This window comes from Rhodnius prolixus, unplaced genomic scaffold (genome assembly GCF_049639745.1).
Source record: "Rhodnius prolixus isolate KJV_2025 unplaced genomic scaffold, Rpr scaffold_6, whole genome shotgun sequence".
Taxonomy (NCBI): domain Eukaryota; kingdom Metazoa; phylum Arthropoda; class Insecta; order Hemiptera; family Reduviidae; genus Rhodnius; species Rhodnius prolixus.
In genome coordinates this window covers 14,197,717-14,219,634 of record NW_027411634.1, presented here as the reverse complement: position 1 = coordinate 14,219,634, position 21,918 = coordinate 14,197,717, and the positions used below count along the sequence as shown (strand labels likewise).

The window sequence follows — 21,918 nt, the reverse complement described above, 5'->3', positions numbered from 1 at the left end:
GTTTTTGTGATTAATCACTATGTTTAAATTATGTTTGATTTGTAGCAATGAGAATACATAATGCATATCAGGTATTTACATTCCGAATCATAACTGTAGCAAAATTACAGTTATAAAGTAGCCACCAAAATTATTTTTTGGTTTGGGGTCACCGCAACATGAGGAACTGTATTGCGGGGTCACGGCATTAGAAAGGTTGAGAACCACTGTTTTACAGGCTTCGCCAAATAACCTGGTGATGTGATGATGCCTGCATAATGCATATACATGCAGTATGTTTGAGACCAGTAAATCACCCAAATGTTCTCAAGAGGTTAAAAAAAACTGGTTACTTACAATGTATTTAAAAAATAATAAATTTTCCGAACCTTATTAGGATTTTACAAGTATTATTTGTTTATCTTACCAATTAGATCATAATTTTGAATTTCTAATGAGATTTTAGAACGTGCCAAAATTTCGCAGTTTGTATTGTCTTGGTTTTGTAGATCTTGCATGCCTAACCAGTTTGGGTTCAACTAATGAGGGTAAAACCCACTAGTTGGAGAGGCCAAACTAAAAGGGATTAAGAAGGTTATGTACACAATAGGGGGTGAAGAGCAAGAACCATTCTCTGCTTTCTCTAGCCCTTAATTACTTGTGCCCATTTAGATGGTTTAAATGTCACTTATGTAAACCATAGATCTTGAATACAACATTATTATGGATTTACTTAGGAGCTTGAGGCAAAAAAAAGAGCCTCAAAATTATTATTATACAGCAAAACAGCCTCAAAAATATTATTACAGTAGAACCTCGATTAACCGGGCTGACCTCCGGCTATACCCACCCCGGACTACTGAAATCCCGGTTAAACCGAATACACAGTACTACATAGTAATACATTACTGTTTCGTCCCAGAGATCAACTCCTATCTTAGACGGCAATCCCTTTTTATTTTTTACATACATATTTTTTTGTTTTGTTTTTTTTAATTTTAAACAATACTGCGCTGGAGTATTCCTCGACGTATCTCAAGCCTTTGTCCGAGTCTGGCACGAAGGTCTACTTTGGAAACTTAAACGCATCCTTCCTAGCACTTATTACCTCTTACTCAGCTCTTACCTCTCTGGCAGATTCTTTCATGTTCTTCAAGGCACTACTCACTCATCCATCTATCCTGTCCTTGCTGGTGTACCACAAGGAAGTGTCTTAGCTTCTCTTCTTTACACAATCTACACTGCCGACTTACCTTCTAATCTTAATACCTCTATTTACACCTTCGCTGACGACACTGCCATTCTCTCCACAACACTCGGACCCTATCCTCGCAGTACGCTCACTACAGTCCCACCTTCACTCAATAGAACCTTGGTTAGAAAACTGGCGTATAAAAATTAACCCAACTAAGTCTAAATACATAGTCTTCACACTCAAACGTCAAACTCCACCACCTGTCTTCTTACATCATACACCTATCCCACCAGCCGACCATGTGCGGTACCTTGGAATGTAACTAGACAAGAGACTTACCTGGAACCCCCATACAACACTTAATCGTACCGAACTAAACAAACGGTAAAAACTTCTAGCCAGACTACTCGACAAACGCTCAAAACTCTCACTGCAGAACAAACGACGACTCTATACAGGCTCTTCTCACACCAATATGGACTTACGGACTCGGAAATTTACGGAACAGCTAAAAAATCCAACATCAATAGACACCAAACCCTACAATCCAAAATTCTCCGCCGCATAGTAGACGCTCCATTCTATGTTAGCAACCACACAATACATACAGATCTCTAAATTCCACTCATCTCCGAACTTGCCAAAATTCGATATAAAAATTTTCACCAAAAACTCTCATTTCATCACAACCCTTTAGCTACAAAGTTATCTTCAACTACGCTACCCTCCAATCCTCGAAGACGGCTGAGGCGCCATTGGCCCCGTGACCAACTGGGTGACTAATGGCGGCCATCACTGGATGACCGTCATTCACGTCTGCATATACACTTATCGCATTTACCTATTGTACCCTGTAGCTACAGGTGTAAATTAAATTAAAAAGATAAATAAAAAAATATATTTTTTTGTTTAATTTTGTCTCTTTTCTTTCTTTTTTTTTTTAAATTTTTCATTTTTTTGCCGTTCAACATTTTGAAAAATACTTTTCAAGTGTTGTTTGCATTTTTTTTTATCAAACGACCACTCTCTGATGAGTGTACGCAATCGAAAAAGCACAACTTTGTCACTGGTTGGAATGTCCCTTATCGTGAAAAAATTCAATCAACTCAGCAACTGAATTCGATGCTACATCCAGGGATATTCCTGGGTGATCATTCTCTTCTACAGTCGATTTCATTTCCTTCTTCCGGTTCGTCTTATCGGATGATCTGGACAGATTTCTTCAGGACTAAGGCATACAAACTTGTGGAGCATCTCTATCATAATCGAACCACTCCAAAATGTCTTTTCGATTCACGTTTTCACCACCTTCCATCGATTGGGCGAGACGAGCGAGATTTCCAGCCGTTTCTTCAAATTGGCTTCCAAGTGAAATAAAAATTCGACCGAAAGGGCAAACGAAAGTAGTTTTCTGAAGGACGAACTGATTAACATTGAAGACTAGCTTGAGATTAGGCTGCTCTCTGGGAAGATTAAAATAATGCCAGTATTTATCCATAAAAATATAACCGTGAAGTTGAAAATCAACCATTTACGGCACGCGAATCCCATGGTCTTTTGTAAGACCGTGGTAAATCCCTAGAAATTCAGTACTAATTGCACCATATTTTGGGTTTTTACTTACATAATGACCCTTCAAGAAAATCAGGTATATAAAAGAGTTGCTGCCACGCCTACGATTATGTTACATCGGAAGACAAAAAAATTTTCCTGTCGCCACCGAAAATTAACTTTTTTGTTTCGGCGCCGATCTGAGGTGTTCATGACTCAACATGATCCCGGTTAATCCGAATCCCGGTTAACCGAGGGCCGGTTAATCGAGGTTGTACTCTATTAGATACCTAATTTGGTAGTTGTACGTAAAGGTCGCCTGAAGAAAAAAAAAATAGGCTTTACTTTACGTTTTAGACCTTTTTCAGATTGTTCATGTGTATGTTTTAAAGACATTTATGGAGCCAGTAGGTATAAGAACAACATACTTGAAACATAACCTCCAAAATTATTAATACAAATGTTTGTAATTTAATTTTAGTGCTTTTTTGGTAGACATTTCATAAATTTAAGCTCTTATATGCACCAATTTAATTTATATTTAAAAAAAAGGAATCTACGGAGAGGATCGTCGTTAAACATTTTGTATTTAACTTGGGAAAGTATTTAAGAAGACCAACCTAAAAGCTAGATGTCTTTAAGGAGTCTAGAAAATTTCAGTGGGCAACTGGCTGGAAGAATCGTTACTGTTGACCATTTCTCTCGAGTTGTTGATTACATTCGGCCTCTCTGCTCTATAGAGTGCACAACACCTTCTCAGACTAATTGTCACACGCATCTTCACGCCATACTCATATATACTATAACCTCCCCGGCTTTATTGTTAACCTTCTAAAACTGGGCAGAGGCGAATCCACCTCTCTCAGTTTAGCTTTGCTTCTTCTCTTATATCCTTTGTAATTTTTATTTTATTTATACATTTTCTGAGAAAATGGATTCTTCTGTTTCTACCATCTTATTGCTTTCTTTCACACTATATCTTATCACTTGCTCCTATTTAATGTTTACAAAATACTTAGGTGACATATTAAATTAGCCAAATACCAAAAGTTTTATTACCTTAGATACTCAAAAATTTTATTCATTCTCAAAATATTCTGAGAATGTCTTCCGTCCTACATACAGTTTTGAGACTCCGTTTCAGGTGATCCTCAGATCGAGGACTGAGTGGAGGGTAAACTGGACAAAACAGTGGTAGAAGGGAGCCATGTGGTTTACGGATGGCTCAAGATGGCCTGCGGGACCGGAGCTGGAGTGTAGGGGGCCAAACCTAAGGTACTCATTGAGAGTGCTCTTGGGAGATACGCCACCGTCTTTCAGGCCGAGGTTTTTGCCATTAAAGCTTGCGCTGGGGAAAATCTGCGAATGAATCTTAGAAATAGGGAGATTTGCATTTTTTCGAAAAGTCAAGCGGCACTGAAGGCCCTTACTTTCTTCAGAACTATCTCTTTCCTGGTCTGGGAATGTAAAAAGGCTCTAGATCAACTGGCTCGGCACAATAAAGTTTGACTGGAGTGGGTGCCGGAATGGAGCTAGTACTCCTTTCACTGGTCCGGAACCAGCCCTGGAGATCACTAGGGGTGCAGTTCGTGAGGCTCTCAGAGATTGGATCTGGAGAGAGCATGAGAAGTACTGGGTGATGCTTCCTGGGGTCAAACACGGCAAGAGTGTCATGCCCTTGTTGTGCAAACAAAGAACCAAAGTGACTCTAGGTTTGGGCAAGAATCAGATCACTTTGATTACAGGTCTATTCACTGGGCACGGCAGGTTCAGAAAGCACCTGCACAAGATAGGGCTTTATTAGCTCGGAACCGTTGTGCAGATTGTGCCAGGAAGAGGAAGAAACGGCCTCTCTCACCTGTTATTCGATTGCATTGCAATCGAGAGACTGCGCTACGACATTGTAGCGCAAAAGGAAGTGGTAGGGAAAGTGCTCAACCTTCTTAGAAGGGGAAGTTCATCTACTAGACTTTAAGGGAAGGCACAATAAGCCTCTTGGTGGCTGCAGTGCCGGGGGGCATAGGTCCCGCCCCGCCTTGTAAATCTAAATCTAAGGTGACATATTAAATTAGCCAAATACCAAAAGTTTCATGACGCTCAAAATATTCTGAGATTTCTCAGAGATCTCAATTTAAAGGATCAGTTGTGCTGTAAGATGTATGAATGGACGTGACTTACCCAGAAGGAGGAAACGATAAAATATAAAAAGCTATGTTATAAACAAGTAAGGTTATCAAGTTTATGTTTGCCACAATTTTTAATTTTCAAGAAATCCTTTTTACATTAATAAGTATTTTTTTTTTCTGAAATAGCTGCCGTTATCATGGTGTAGGTTCGCTGTTCAATTGGGATCCTTATCCTATTTGCAGAAGGTTCCATTTTTTCTTTTTTTAAAGAAAAGATTTTTTGAATGGACTTAACTTGAAGCAACTTTATTGCTTCGTACAAATGAAGAAAAGCGACTTAATTTGAATCTGATTACATCTAAGTGCTATATAATGATGCCGCTCACAAAGTCCCTTTATAAAAGCAAGTTTTAGTTCTCTTGAAGTTGATGTTCGCTGAAAAACGTTTCACATAAAAGTGATTGGTCTTTTTCTTTCTTTTTTATCTTTTACCTTCTCAACAGACTTTCAACTTCCTTGCGCAAGAAAGCTGAGCTTCTTAAATATTTTGGGACCGCGACCCCTTTTTTTTAAAGTAAAAATTTCTTGCCGACCCCTTTATAACCAAACACCTGATTAGGCTATAAATACTGACAATCAAGGCATTTTTCAGCTCTGAACCTTGATTGTCTGTAGACTCATCAAGTTGTATGGCAAATTTTGGGCTTTGTTTAATTCTTTCCATTAATAATTGTTGAAACAAGTTCTCAAAAAATTTCTGTAATCCTTTTTTCAAACTGTTTTATTTGATAATGGAATTTTACACAGTTCATCTGCACACCTTTTTTTTCCATGTATCAACTCAGTAACTTTAACTGCTACTTCCAGCATTTTTCCTGGACCGTAGCATATTTATCAAAACTTGGGTTTTCTTTTTTTGAATCTCTCCAAAGCCTTACAAAATATTTGACGTGTTTTATTTGAGTAGGATGCTTCGTTTCAAAATGCCTTTTTAATTTTGTGGGCTTCATGTTTTCATTAGCTAAAGTTTCGTTGCAGATTAAAGAAAGTGGTTACTGTTTATCGTGATATCCAGACGATTCTGGCTCTTTTCTAGTATTTTCGACCTATTTTCTGATGTCTACGAAGTCGCTTTGGTTTTTTTCTTTTACGGATTCACATTTCGTAGCATTATTTAGCCACTTATCCATTTTATACTACTAAATCAACTAAAATAAATAGTAAATAAGTAAGGATGGTTTTAATTTGTATGAAACGTAGAACTTTATAGCCGTGTAACATTCACCGTGTATTTAAAAGATTAACGGACACCGTACAATTGGGCGAAACCTAAATTCCATTAAAAAGTGTACTGTCACAGAATTACAACAAACTTATACTTCATTTGCATGGTATCTTTGATAGGATCACTACAAAATATATCCCCACAACTTGCTGAACGTTCGCGAGTTACTGAAGTAAACCAAAAAAACTTGCTTTTTTTATTTACTTTTTACTAAAATGTTAATAAGTGAATTAATTTTTCAGTTTGCAATATAGGAGGTCTGTAAATTAAGTAATGAGACTGATTTTTTTTAAATTTTTTTTTATTCAAAAAGAATACAATTCTATATTGTCACCTTCAAAATAACTTACTTCTGAAGCCACACAGCGCTGGAGACGTTTCTTCCACTCCTCATAGCTCGAACTCCGATACTGGAATAGCCTTCAACTGGTCGGTTACAGTCGTTTGAATGTTTTAGACTGTTCCAAAATGAGTTCGTTTGAGGTGATTTTTCAACTTCGGGAAGAGAAAAAAAGTCACAAGGACTCAAGTCAGGTGGGTTTGAGTACGACCCAGAAACCAAGCGCCAGAGCATGGCGTGGCACACTTCAACCTCTCCAAGGCTTAAAAAAGCAAGGATGGCGAAGTTGAAGATCAAATGCATGCTGATTTGTTTTTTTCGATATCCACGGAATCGTCCACAAAGAGTTTCTACCTCAAGGTCAAACGGCCAATCAACACTTTTACCGAGAGGTTCTTGAAAAACTTCGAAAAAGGGTCATTCTCGTGTGAGACCAAACATCAAGAACAAGTGGGTGTTGCATCCACGATAATGCTCCTTGTCTCACAGCTCATTTCAATAAACGAGTTTTTGGCCAGTAAAAACATTCCTGTGGCTCCTCAGCCTCCTTATTCGCCTGACTTGAGTCCTTGTGACTTTTTTCTCTTCCCGAAGATTGATAAATCAACTCAAGGGAACTCATTTTGGGACGGTCGAAATATTCCAGTATCGGAGTTCGAGCACTTCAGAAGGAAGTTATTTTGAAGGTGACCATATAGAATTGTAATTCTTTTTGAATAAAAAAAATTTAAAAAATCAGTCTCATTTTTTAATTTACAGACCTCGTATGTGACCCATGAGCTGTTCTGTCCGTTGCCAGAATAGTCGTCACTCTAGCGAATTTTAGGCAAAGAATTACTTTTGGCAATGACTGACAAAACAGTCGTTCTCCTGTTTTAAAGAAATATATAAAAAAAAATTACCTTCGTCTATTACACATTTTCAGCACATTTAAGGAGTATAAAGACTACTTTTAAAGTTCAACTTAACTCCATTATCAACTTAAAAGGAAAAAAAGTAAGACAATAAAATATTAGATCCTTCTAAATTAAACAAGAATTACTTCCTTTAAAAAAGATATAAAACACTGGAAGCCACCTTTACTTCAATAAGATGTTCAAGTCATCCTGTAATTTACGAACAACGACTGTAATCTGAGAGTACATCCTGATCAATCATTTTCTTATTGAAGAGAATCGCCCATTACTGTAATCCTTGCTATAGTGAGTGGAAGATCATTTGGCAGCCATGACAACCTCCAGAGAGCCCATCAAGCCTATCCTTACTTTACCTCTTCTCATCACCTCATCGCCTTCAACTTTAACAAGATTATCGATAATCAACTTGACCGTTTTTCTTTCTACTCCTGCTGGATTCCTTGCTTCTTTTCTTCAATAACGAAACCTTTCGCCCACTCACCTATAGCTTTTTTTTTTTTTTTGACAAATCAGATAACTTATTACAGATCAATTTTCTCATCTAATATCTCTGGGGAATAGATCTCTCTCTTCGTGCGCAGTAAATTGGTAGAAAGATATAAGAAATGGAAACTAATTTTAATCTTAGATATTTTTGGATATAGTAAGGTATTCTTGTAAATTCTGTAATCAAAGAAATTAGTGAATGTAAGACAAAACAAAGGTAAAGTAAATTAGGTGAAATCTATTTAGCATGATTGATATTTTTGATATTAATATTTTGATACCCCGCTAGCTACTTTGTGGAATAACTAGAACCTGTGGGAAGACATGGGGTCTTAGCCCAAAGATGACCCACTGGCTCTACACACGTACAGTCATACCTATCATTACCTACGGTTCAGTGGAGTGGTGGAGGAAGACTGAACAACAGACGGCAATTAAGGCTCTAGCAAGGGTGCTGAGACTGGCCTGTCTGATGATCACGGGGGCCTTTAGTGGTACCCCTACTGCAGCGCTGGAGGTACTGCTGGGGTTGGCTCCGCTTCAATATGTTATTCAGGCGGAGGCAAGGGCCAGTGCGTACAGAATGGCGAGCAATGGGCAATGGAGGCGTATCAGCTCCTTCATTGGACATATGAGTATTTCAGATAAGGTCGACCCTGGGCCGGTTATTGACATGGCAGGGGACAGTATCTGTCCTAAATACAGTTTCGAAACTCCTTTTCAGATGTGTATTAAACCAAGGACTGAATGGAGGGTGAACTGGACGGACCAGTACCGGAAGGGAGGCATTTGGTTTACCGATGGCTCCAAGATGGACTGTGGGACTGGGTCTGGAGTGTATGGGGTTAAACCAGAGGTACTCATTGAAAGATCTCTCGGGAGATACGCCACAGTCTTCCAGGCTTTTTAAAATTTGCTATTAAAATATGTGCTGAGGAAAACCTGCGGATGAAACCTAGAAATAGGGAGATTCGTATTTTTTGGACAGCCAGGCTGCACTGAAGGCTCTCGTATCCTTCAGAATGACCTCTTCCCTGGTTTGGGAATGCAGGAAGGCCCTAGAACTACTGGCGCGGCACAACAAAGTTCGGTTGGAATGGGTGCCGGGTCATGTGGGTATTGAAGGGAATTAAAAAGCTGATTATCTGGCCAGGAATGGAGCTAACACTCCTTTCATCGGTCCAGAGCCTGTCCTGGGGATCACCAGGGATCACGTTTGTGGCTGCGGTGCCATGGGGCAAGAAGGTGCAAAATAACTTTTGCTTATAGCAAGCTTAAAAAAATGCCCTAGAAAGATGAAATTGAGCCCCAAATGTCCCCCTCACAATTTATTAACTAATCCTTACAGAAGACACAACATAAGGAATACATCTTAAAGCATATTTAGTTTTTTGTCCCTATTAAAAATGTTAAAAAACTGTAGATAACTCCTTTTTTGCACCAAGCTCTTCAATTATGGTCCTTAGACCGTCTGAAGAGTCGTCAAACACCAAAAAAATTTATAATTAGCAACTCAGGCTTCAAAAAACACTTTATATAAATAACGAAAAACATAATCGTACTTCTCGCTAAGGAGAAAAAACTATAAAAAACACAAAGAAAGAGTTACAAAGAAGCATGTAATCCATACACAATAATAACAAAGAGGTGAAAAATAAACATAAATAAAAAACTTATCTGAAGACACCCTTAACTAAAGTAAATAAATGAAAGACAAATAAAACCATGAAGTTTATACTAAATCGACTGGATTGATCACTATAATGAACTGTAATACGTATTTACATTTTAATTTTAAGCAGAAAATCATAGTGCTTGCATGTTTTGGCATGCCCATTGTAATATAATATTTAGTAAGAAAAAAAAGAAGATATTTTACTTGTTGGCATGGTATTAAATAATAGTTTGGGCATCATGCCCATCTTGCACCTAAATAGTTCATTCACTCTTTTTTAGATTCCCTCTCTTCTTTTCGAAAGATTTATATTTTCCTGTTGTGTTTATTTATTGTAAATAAACGGCCACTTGTGGGAATTAATTTAATTTTAATAATTGTCTGTCGTTAGATTTAAATAAAAAGACAAACATAATAATACAAAAAATATATATGTATAGCTAGTTGTACATGTTAGCTTGACTGTTGCTAAGACTATAGAAAATAAAGTAGAACCTCCCATAAAGGACACTCTCACTAGCGACCACCTCCATTTACGGACAGTTTTTGGATTTCCCCGTTTTGCCCCTATACACTTTCTATATAAAAGAACCACCGTCTAAAGGACACTCTACTTAGCGACCGCGGACATATTGATTTTGGGGAACGGATTATATGTTTCACCTCCCACCAACGACCACCTTATTCTTAAAAGTTCGTTTGACGCGGTGATCAAAATAATTATCCCCTCTCAAGTTTTTGTCTTTTTCTGATTTTTCCTAAAGTTTCCTATATAAGCTCCATACATCTTGTACCATTTTAATCATTTTTCAATATAACTTTGGACGAACAATATTATTATTTCCGATATGTCTCTCAAACGAAAGTGGTTAACTCTAGAAGAGAAAATAAATGTGTTGGAAGATTTTGCAAAAACCAAATCGAGCCATCGTCAACTTGCCGAAAGGTTTGTTCTATTTTTCTAATAATAGATGATAGTATGATGATAATTTTACCATAGATTATTATTGTTATGGATAAATGTGATGATTATTATAAAAATTATTAATTAAGTCAATAATATGTAGGTTTTTGATAATTTTTTTTGGATAATTAAGAAAAATTTGATGCATATCATATAGCTAAATAATTATGCAATTATGTACGTTTTTAAATCTATTAATAATAAACAATTTTTAAATAGATGTTTGGAAAAAACCCATATATTTTCATTATGAAACTTGCCTACCTCCTTCTAACGACCACCTCCAAACAGCGGCCACTTTGCTTTCCCCCGCCAGTGCCCGTTATTGAGAGGTTCGACTGTATATTATACAATGATTTATTATAGTTTGTAGTTGCTTAAAGTTTTAGCATTTATATTAGCTATTTAAAACATTTTATACAGGCAAAAAAAAAATTATTTTTAGATAAAAAATATTAACAATTCCTATTGGTTTTTTGTTTAAACTAATTAGATTTTAGGATTCATATTATTAGATAAATTAGTGCTAGTCTTATTACATAAAGTTAACTACATCCTTAAACCATACACATCTCCAAAATATATTAACAATTCCTATTGGTTTTTTGTTTAAACTAATTAGATTTTAGGATTCATATTATTAGATAAATTAGTGCTAGTCTTATTACATAAAGTTAACTACATCCTTAAACCATACACATCTCCAAAATATATTAACAATTCCTATTGGTTTTTTGTTTAAACTAATTAGATTTTAGGATTCATATTATTAGATTAACTAGTGCTAGTCATATTACATATAGTTAACTACATCCTTAAACCATACACATCTCCAAAAATATATTAACAATTCCTATTGGTTTTTTGTTTAAACTAATTAGATTTTAGGATTCATATTATTAGATTAACTAGTGCTAGTCTTATTACATAAAGTTAACTACATCCTTAAACCATACACATCTCCAAAATATATTAACAATTCCTATTGGTTTTTTGTTTAAACTAATTAGATTTTAGGATTCATATTATTAGATTAACTAGTGCTAGTCTTATTACATAAAGTTAACTACATCCTTAAACCATACACATCTCCAAAATATATTAACAATTCCTATTGGTTTTTTGTTTAAACTAATTAGATTTTAGGATTCATATTATTAGATTAACTAGTGCTAGTCATATTACATATAGTTAACTACATCCTTAAACCATACACATCTCCAAAATATATTAACAATTCCTATTGGTTTTTTGTTTAAACTAATTAGATTTTAGGATTCATATTATTAGATTAACTAGTGCTAGTCATATTACATATAGTTAACTACATCCTTAAACCATACACATCTCCAAAATATATTAACAATTCCTATTGGTTTTTTGTTTAAACTAATTAGATTTTAGGATTCATATTATTAGATTAACTAGTGCTAGTCTTATTACATAAAGTTAACTACATCCTTAAACCATACACATCTCCAAAATATATTAACAATTCCTATTGGTTTTTTGTTTAAACTAATTAGATTTTAGGATTCATATTATTAGATTAACTAGTGCTAGTCTTATTACATAAAGTTAACTACATCCTTAAACCATACACATCTCCAAAATACTTACTTGACCATGATGAGTATGATAAAATAGTGGAGTTTGTAAATATAGCTAATAATATCTGAAATGTACCCAAATAAAATTAATACAATAAATAATTTACGTAATGTAAATTTGCCCACATTGCTCTTTATAATAAATAGCTATTGGTTATGAAAATAATAAAGTTATCTGAATTATAATGCTTACAAATAACGATTATAACTTTGAAATGGCGATCAGTAGAGTTATTATAATAATTCGTTTAATTATTATAAGTGCAGCGTTTTCCTATCGAACTGTATTTGATTTTACATTAAATGGCTATAATCAGTTTTCAGTTTCTGTATCCTATTTAAATGCTCAAATAAATTCATTCCTAAACAAAACCTCAGTAAGACAGTGCATCGTGTAGTTACTCCCTTAAGGGCACAATTAATGGTAATTTAGCACAGTATATTCTCCATTATAGAGTTATTATAAAGGTACTTTGAGATTGCTATATATGGTCTATTATAAAAAATAAAGTATGTCCGACCCCTTCCAATAGTCCTTTTATGATTCTATTTATTACTTTGCAATGATCGCTCATTTATTGATTACTTGCTGGTAGACATTGTGTTTCACAAAATCGCCCATGTAAGAAAACGCCTTGGCGAGAGGAACAAAATTTTTACAGCGGTGGCAATTTTTTCTTTTTTATTATTCTTTCGATCACTAAATCCTTTTTCTGTTTTATCTCTTTTATTTTTTCCCGTACATTTTATTTTGCAATTTTTCTTATTTAATATTTGATCTTTTATTTACTTATTTTATGAACTGCTATTTATTATACTTAGTTGCTTATTCTTATTATTTATTTATTTCTTGAAAAAATATTTTATTTTATTCAATTCCGTTCTAGATTAACGTGGCACCACAGAGCTAGTGGAACAGCGGTAGATAGCAAGAATGAAGAACTGCAGTAAAAGTATGGAACGGAAGGACAATATTTCCAAAATGGATTTAATTTTCTGTGATGAGGAATCAAGGCACCAAAAGATGAGAATTAGTGGGCTCCAGGAAATAAAATTGTACGTCTCGTAAATCAATTACTTTGAATGTATTCCTTTCACCCATTAAGCAGTGCCGTGATATGTATAAAGAAGTCTTGATGCAAAAATACATTCCTTGGCTCTCTACCTACATACAGGGTGATCCATTTAAAACGCAATGTAAAATGAATGTAAGAAAATGATTACAGAAGGAGTACATGATTTCAATTTCGGTTAAGCTATAAGGATGGCAGGAATATAGAGTACTGATTAGTTGTTGTTTATGTAAATAGTTGTATATAGTAGAGGGATGAATGTGTGAAGCGAATGTATTTATAAGTAAGAATGGAGAGTGAGAGATATTCTAGTGATAAGCACCTAGACGATGCTGGCTGTATGGCGAAAGCCAATGCCAAAAAAAAAAATTTTAAACGCACCAATCGGTAATAACTTTTTAATAAAGCGGAATTTCGAAACAACCCACGAAGTAAACTATGTTTTTTTTGGTCTAGTTTTCAAATTTTTTTACCCCCGATGCTGTATCTTCATTTTTGGCGGAGTTACGGGCAATAACCTGATTGGAGTTTCATAAGGACCACTAGTTTTGACAATGATTATGAAAACTACATAAAAAACTGTGAAAAATGGCGTTAACCCCGTTTCGATATCCCTAATATTAGTCGAGATATTTAAGATCAAAGTTACATATTTATCTATTCGTGAACGGTTTTCGATATTAAATTTTCCACCAGAAATACACGTTTTGGGAGGTCCTCTGACTGCAAAAAATGTTATTGGTGACGCAAAGTAAAAAAAAATAATAATAATTGAAGATTTTAAAACATGTAGTACAGTGTAATGGTTGTGGGTGAAGCAGGATAAATTTGTTTTATCATCAAATAAAAGCAATCATCACATCATTTAAATGCACCCTGTAAGCAAGACTTCTTGACCTATGATTACGGTCACTTGTTTTGTATATGGGAGATCTCCAGTTCTAATCCCGCGTCATAAAAAAAACATATAGCTCACTTCGTGGGTTTTATCGAAATTCCGCTCACCTAAAAAGTTATTTGCGATTGGTGCGTTTTAAATGGATCACCCTGTACGAGGGTCGTTTGAAAAGTCCGTGCAAAAATAAAAACTACTTAATTTTTGGGGGTAAACCTTTTTTATTTTTCAACATAGTCTCATTTTAGGCTTATACACTTCGTCCAACGCTGCTCTAGTTTGTTGATCCCTTCCGAATAATAGGATTTGTCCAAGTCTGAAAAATAGCCATTCGTTTCTGCAATCACCTCCTCGTTTGAATAAAATCTTTTTCCCGCCAGCCATTTCTTCATATTGGGGAACAAATAGTAGTCCGAGGGAGCCAAGTCTGGAGAATAGGGGGGGGATGTGAAACGAGTTGGAACACTATTTCCATTAATTTTGCGACCACAACTGCTGAGGTGTGAGCTGGTGCGTTGTCGTGATGGAAAAGGACTTTTTTGTGGGCCAATCGTGGGAGTTTTTCTTGCAGCTCGGTTTTCAAACGGTCCAATAACGATGAATAATATGCACCTGTAATAGTTTTACCCTTTTCCAGATAGTCGATGAGGATTATTCCTTGCGAATCCCAAAAGACAGTCGCTATAATCTTTCCGGCCGAAGGAACGGTCTTCGCCTTTTTTGGCGCAGGTTCCCCCTTGGTAACCCATTGTTTAGATTGTTCTTTGGTCTCAGGAATGTAGTGATGTATCCATGTTTCATCCACAGTGACGAAACGACGCTTAAAGTCCTGCGGATTCTTCTGGAACAGCTGCAAACCGTCCTTGCAACACTTCACACGATTTCGTTTTTGGTCAAGCGTGAGCAATCGCGGCACCCATCTTGCGGATAGCTTTGTCATGTCCAAATGTTGATGCAAAATATTATGTACCCGTTCATTCGAGATGCCCGCAGCACTAGCAATATCACGCACCTTCACTCTTCTGTCATCCATCACCATATCATGGATTTTTATCAATGATTTCTGGAGTAGTAACCTCAACAGGGCGTCCAGAACGTTCAGCGCCACTTGTGCCCATATGGCCACTCCGAAAATTTTGAAACCACTTATAAACTGTTCTAATCGAAGGTGCAGAGTCACCATAATGTTTATCAAGCTTCTCTTTAGTCTCCTGAGGCGTTTTGCCTTTCATAAAGTAGTGTTTAATCAACATACGAAATTCTTTTTCGTCCATTTTTTGAAAATCACTCGACTTCCTCGATTCAAACGAATGCCAAACACAAAGAAATAGACCGATCTGGCTGAAACTTGGTGTGTGTCCTTCCAAGTGATGCTACTAACTAAACATAACCTCGATACGCGCCAGTGGTGCTATCTTTCTGACTTTGCACGGACTTTTCAAACGACCCTCGTATAATTTAAAACTAAGAAATAAGTAAAAATTCCATAAATACAAAAAGAAACACACCTTTAATTTTTTAGTATCAAAAAACCCTTGTATTTTTATTAAAACCAATATGATAAACACATTTGAAAGGGAATATCCATAAAAATAGTCGAAAGAAAATAAACCAAAATAGAACCTTCTTCAAAACTATCTAGTAAAGAAAGATGGTTGTATATTTTCATTTTCTAGAAATTTTACTTCCTAGCATTTTCAGTCAATTCAGTTTATTTTTTTCAGCATTGTTTAAGCTCGATAAATAACATTCAGACTAGCTAATGAATTCATTCATGTTTTACTGAGGGATTGAAAAACGTCATGTTAATTATTCTAAAGTTTTTTTTTTTTTTTGTGAACCTGTATTGTGAAACATATTTGGTAACAAATTTGGAATTTAAAGAAAAACTGGGGAAATTGTTTATTAAAATTCTGGCAAGGTTTAAACCAGATTTTCTTTTTTTCATGTAAGAAAACTTAATGGTGGAGTCTACTTAAAGGAAAACTCATCTGGGAAAGTTTGACCTAAACGCCATTCCACCTCCACCTGGGGATAAAAATAAAGCAAAAGAAAGGCTCTAAAACTGCTAAATCTAAGTTCTTAGATATGAAAATAAATATAAATTTTATATTTAAATTTTCAAACGAATCAATTACTATGTTGACACAGTTTTAATTAAATGCCATTTGTACATGTTGTGAGTTGGTTTTGAATAATAATAGTGAATTTCCCGTTAATGAATGTTCTAACGCTTGCAAACAGGTCAGACTGTATTTGAATTTGGGGGGGGGCAGTCATTCAGAAAGTTAGTTGTGGATGGTTCAATCAAGTCAGCCGTAATAAACGGGATACATCTTAAGTACCTACTGCAGTTCTACAAATGTTGAATCTCCATTTGCCAATTGTTTGTGTTTCACTCTCGCACGAAGTAATCACAATTTTTATTTTTCCCTCCTGCTTATGCTTCAACAATCGCAGTTGGAAATTTCCTTCTCTTATCTACGAGGTCTGTAAATTAAGTAATGAGACTGATTTTTTAATTTTTTTTTTCAAAAAGAATTACAATTCTATATTGTGACCTTCAAAATAACTTCCTTCTGAAGCCACACAGCGCTGGAGACGTTTCTTCCACTCCTCATAGCAGTGCTCGAACTCCGATACTGGAATAGCCTTCAACTGGTCGGTTACAGCCGTTTGAATGTTTTCGACTGTCCCAAAATGAGTTCCCTTGAGGTGATTTTTCAACTTCGGGAAGAGAAAAAAGTCACAAGGACTCAAGTCAGGCGAATAAGGAGGCTAAGAAGCCACAGAAATGTTTTTACTGGCCAAAAACTCTGGTTTATTGAAATTGCTGTGTGACAAGGAGCATTATCGTGATGCAACACCCCACTTGTTCTTGATGTTTGGTCTCACACGAATGACCCTTTTTCGAAGTTTTTACAAGAACCTCTCGGTGATTGACCGTTTGACCTTGAAAGGTTGAAACTCTTTGTGGACGATTCCGTGGATATCGAAAAAAAAAACAAATCAGCATGCATTTAATCTTCGACTTCGTCATCCTTGCTTTTTTTGGGGCCTTGGAGAGGTTGAAGAGTGGCTCTGGCGTTTGGTTTCTGGGTCGTATTCAGACACCCAAGACTCGTCACCAGTAATGACACGTTCAAAAAAATGGGGGTCATATTCTTATTTTGGGACAGTCGAAAACATTCAAACGGCTGTAACCGACCAGCTGAAGGCTATTCCAATATCGGAGTTCGAGCACTGCTTTGAGGAGTGGAAGAAACGTCTCCAGCGCTGTGTGGCTTCAGAAGGAAGTTATTTTGAAGGTGACAATATAGAATTGTAATTCTTTTTGAATAAATTTTTTTTAAAAAATCAGTCTCATTACTTAATTTACAGACCAGAGTATGTAGCAAAATAATAAGAGTAATAGAGAAGAATTTAAATCTTATCTTAGGAATAAATCAAGATTTGGTGGGCCAACTCACTAAGAACTTTAGATATATTGTCAACAACAACTTACTAAACAAATCAATAAAAACTTTTTAAAAAAATAATGGAGATTTAAAGAAATACTAAAGGCAAAAATATTACCTCCCTTCTATACTTTTATTCAGCAAGTGATATTTTTTTGGTAATTAGATTATTTTTTATTTTGAACATGTTTATAAAATAATATAATGAATTTTGATACCTAAACTTGTCTCATTAAAATCAACGTAACACAACTCTTGAGCTCGAATAGTTTAAACAACTTTGATTGAACTTGCCTACCATTAAATGGAGTGATGAAACATTTTACCTAGAAATAGGTAGTGTGAGTAAGTTATTAGACTTACCTCTAAACTATCATTTATTATTTACCACTCTCTAGAATTAAATAATTTGTAAACCAAATTTCCCACCACTCATGAAATTGTTGCAAAATAGCTGTTTACATTTAAATTTGGAAACTAATTTCCCAATAGCAAAATTTAAATTTATGAGGTTCAAAACTGGAGTTAGTATTTTTTTAATTAAAATTTAAAGGTGAAATAGTCTTTTTAATATTTGTTTCTTTCTGTCCTTATAAAACAGAGATCACCAAAACTTTTTGCACAGTGGGCCAAATAACTGGACAATATGATGGAGCGCAGGCCGCAGAAAACATTATGTACAATACTTTTACAAGTAAAAACAAAAAGTCTGTGAAAAAGGACGAAAAACTAAGTACAGCATTCTATGTTACGAGGGTCGTTTGAAAAGTCCGTGCAAAGTCAGAGAGATAGCACTACTGGCGCGTATCGAGGTTATGTTTAGTTAGTAGCATCTCTTGGAAGAACACACACCAAGTTTCAGCCAGATCGGTCTATTTCTTTGTGTTTGGCATTCGTTTGAATCGAGGAAGTCGAGTGATTTTCAAAAAATGGACGAAAAAGAATTTCGTGTGTTGATTAAACACTACTTTATGAAAGGCAAAACGCCTCAGGAGACTAAAGAGAAGCTTGATAAACATTATGGTGACTCTGCACCTTCGATTAGAACAGTTTATAAGTGGTTTCAAAATTTTCACATCAGACCTGGTGTGTATAAATCTCACAAACTAAGCAGCAAAAATACGTTGGTAAGATTTGTCTGACCTTTGGCCTTTAAGTTATCATCAATGTTTGGTTTGAAATAGCTGTATCCAATCAAGAGAATTGCTTTCAAATTTTTATCAGTCAATCTCGTTTGATACTCTGACTTCATATACAGGGTGGGGCAAAAGGTATGAACCGGTTTTAAAATGATGTAAAACAAAAACAATTCAACTTACAGAAATTATGTTTATATTGTTTAATTCAGTGCAGAATCTAGATTTTTACATTAAGTTTGAAAAAAGATATGACGTAGGTGGCGGCCGTCAACCGCGATGCACTCTTGAAGGCGAATTCTGAAGTTTTCAACCGCTCTTCTGCACATTTGATGGGCTAATGAAAACCCAAGGGAAATTCACCAGAGGCCACTTCACTCCCCTAAAGTGACTGTGTGGTGTGCAGTATCCCAATTTGGGATTATTGGTCCTTACTTTTTCGAGGTCTAATGGGCGAACCGTCACTGTCACCGGTGAGCGCTATGTTGGAAGAGTTTTTTTTGAACCTGAACTGGAAGAATTGAGTGAAGCAACTAATCTGGGAGACATCTGGTTCCAACTGGACGGGGCTACATCCCACACTGCTAGGATTTCAATGTACCCCCAGTGCCTCGTCTCTTTGAGGGGTGACGTGGAGTGGCCTGCGCGCTCACCAGATTTGAGCATTTGTGATTTTTTTCTTTGGGGGTGCCTAAAGGAAAAAGTTTTTAAACATCGTCCACATACCCAGGAAGAACTTAAGGACAGAATCAGAGAGGAAGTTACGGCAATACCCATCGAAATGTGAAGAAGAGAGGTTGAAAACTTCAGAATTCGCCTTCAAGAGTGCATCGTGGCTGACGGCCGTCACCTACGTGATATCATCTTTCAAACTTAATGTAAAAAACTAGATTCTGTACTGAATTTTAATTGTTGTTTTAAATGTTGTTTACAACATAAATATAATTTCTGTAAGTTGAATTGTTTTTGTTTTACATCCCTTTAAAACAGGTTCATACCTTTTGCCCCACCCTGCATCATTTTCTTTTTTGAATCCAATATGATAAACACATTTGAAAGGGAATATCCATAAAAATAGTCGAAAGAAAATAAACCAAAATAGAACCTTCTTCAAAACTATCTAGTAAAGAAAGACGGTTGTATATTTTCATTTTCTAGAAATTTTACTTTCTATCTGTCAACTCAGTTTATTTTATTCACCTAAACATAATATTTAAATTAAAATTGTATCACAGAGTCTCGTTGTTCCTTACATTTCATCGAGCAAATTCAAGTAAATTTTGGCGAGCCTGATAAATTGACGTCGCAGGCTGGGTGGGTTAGTTTGGTGACCCCTCCTGTTATACATATGTTTGAAGGTGGTTGTGATGCTGAAGCACACTTGCATCTTTCAATAGTTGTCATTAAAGTGTATGTCCTAGCATTAACGGGTTTAATACCATTTAAATTGGGCTAGGCTCAGACTCTGCGACCTAGAAGTAGGAATGTTATCCTTATATACAGATACTTATTTTCTCAACCATAAATGGAATAGTTATAAAGCGAAAAACTGATACAGTTTTGTTGATGAAGGGTAAACAATTAAGAAACCACAACCCGCAAAACATCACTTCTTGTTGGCATAGTTTGTTAAACAATCTTTAGTTGTCATCCTAAATAAGCTGGCTAAAAGGATGACCACTTTTACGACGTCCTTGCTATCATTTGTATCTTATTCATTGTAAAACTTTACTTCATACACTTTTACGTACATATGAATTAAGTCAAAAACATGTATAACATTACAAAGATCACTCCTAACTTTTATCTCTTTTTTTATTATTATTTATTTTTTGCTGAAATGGCTCTTCATACAGCATTACACTACAAAATAAATGTTTTACAACTTGATTTCAGGGGATTGCGGAGAGCTGGATTGTCATTCTTCCTACCTGATGTTCCTTGCTGATTACGCCCAACTTAACATTTTAAACTTTACGTAAAGCTAATTACTCAAATTAAGACCTTATATTTTCAGCGATAGACAGTCTGCTGAGATAAAAGACATCAGATAGGTAAAGACTTAAAATAGTTTTAGTAATTATTTATGGTGTATCCTTTAAGCAGTCAGCTGATTGTATCTTATTTGCCAAATATATTATATTCTTAGTAAACAACTTTACAGATACTTTTACTGTCTATAATTTCTGTTGGTTGTGTGTATTTATTTATCACTGAGTCTCCCTTCACCAAAATAAAAAGGCTTCTCTTCTTAAATCTGTGGAAAAAAAAACATCCTATAAATTAAAAAAAGACCTGGATTGAATCCAGAAAAGTTTTAAATCTGCATAATATTCAGATTTAGATATTTTAAGGGCGAATAGGTAAAGTTTTCTCTAATATTTTTTTTTACTAGAGGAATTCTCTTATAATTTCTTCCAAATTAAATCAACCTAATATTTCAAACATGATTTTGAAATTTTCTCAGATTCAGCCATAAATAGAATTGATAATGAATATTACAGTTTATTGAAATTCGTTTTTCATATTGGAAATTTGTATTATTGTTTATACTTAATTAGAATGAATAATGTTCTCCAAGACTTTGAAAGCCTTGCTGAAATAAATAACTGTATAGCCTAAACTTCCTTAGCTGGGTTAAGCGTATGGGTATTGTTTTTGAAGTCTACTATGATATAACCTTCGAGATGCACTTCTCTCCTCTCTCATACATCTGCATTTATTTGAAAATGTATTAGGTACGCAGTGCTAGATTATATCATTAATTTTATCCGTCTAAGCACGCATTTTCTATTGTACAACCGACCGGGTTGCGGTCTATCATCATTGGTATGGAGTTTTCGACTTCTCTTAGATTGCCTTCTCGAAATGTAGTGAGTACTCGCTCTATAGTCTAATCTGATAATGGATAAAAAACTAAAACCTTTTATAAAATCAAAGTTATCTTTTATTAAATTTGGAATTTAATATTTTTATTAATAATATTTTTATTAGGCCCATAACATCCCATTCACTGACTTAAAGCGTGCGTTTCAATCCAAACTGCGGAGGTTAATACGAGTTTTAGCCTATAAAGCAGTGTGGCCCGTCTTCAATAATTTTAAGGCCAGCGAGATTCATCCTAATATTACGAAGTTTCTTTATTATCTGCAAATACTGGTTAACATACAATGAAATAATGAACTAAAACCCATTTTAGAAAAATTAAAATAAAAAATAGATAGTTTA

At 35.3% G+C, this 21,918-nt stretch overlaps 1 protein-coding gene and 1 long non-coding RNA gene across 4 annotated transcripts in view; one reads left to right on the top strand and one right to left on the bottom strand.

Moving 5' to 3' along the window:
• The window catches only part of Ten-a (Teneurin-a transmembrane protein), a 1,628,256-nt gene that overhangs the window by 1,530,065 nt on the left and 76,273 nt on the right, over window positions 1-21,918 (bottom strand). The window lies entirely within an intron of this gene.
• Window positions 1-21,918, top strand: part of LOC141460207 (uncharacterized) — a 60,862-nt gene that overhangs the window by 2,528 nt on the left and 36,416 nt on the right. For 2 of the 3 annotated variants that reach the window (XR_012461788.1, XR_012461789.1), the window contains exons 2-3: window positions 13,016-13,184; window positions 20,587-20,744. This is a non-coding gene — a long non-coding RNA (uncharacterized lncRNA). Of the gene's footprint in view, window positions 1-13,015; window positions 13,185-20,586; window positions 20,873-21,918 lie in introns of those variants that run through there. The other variant, XR_012461787.1, reaches the window with a different exon arrangement.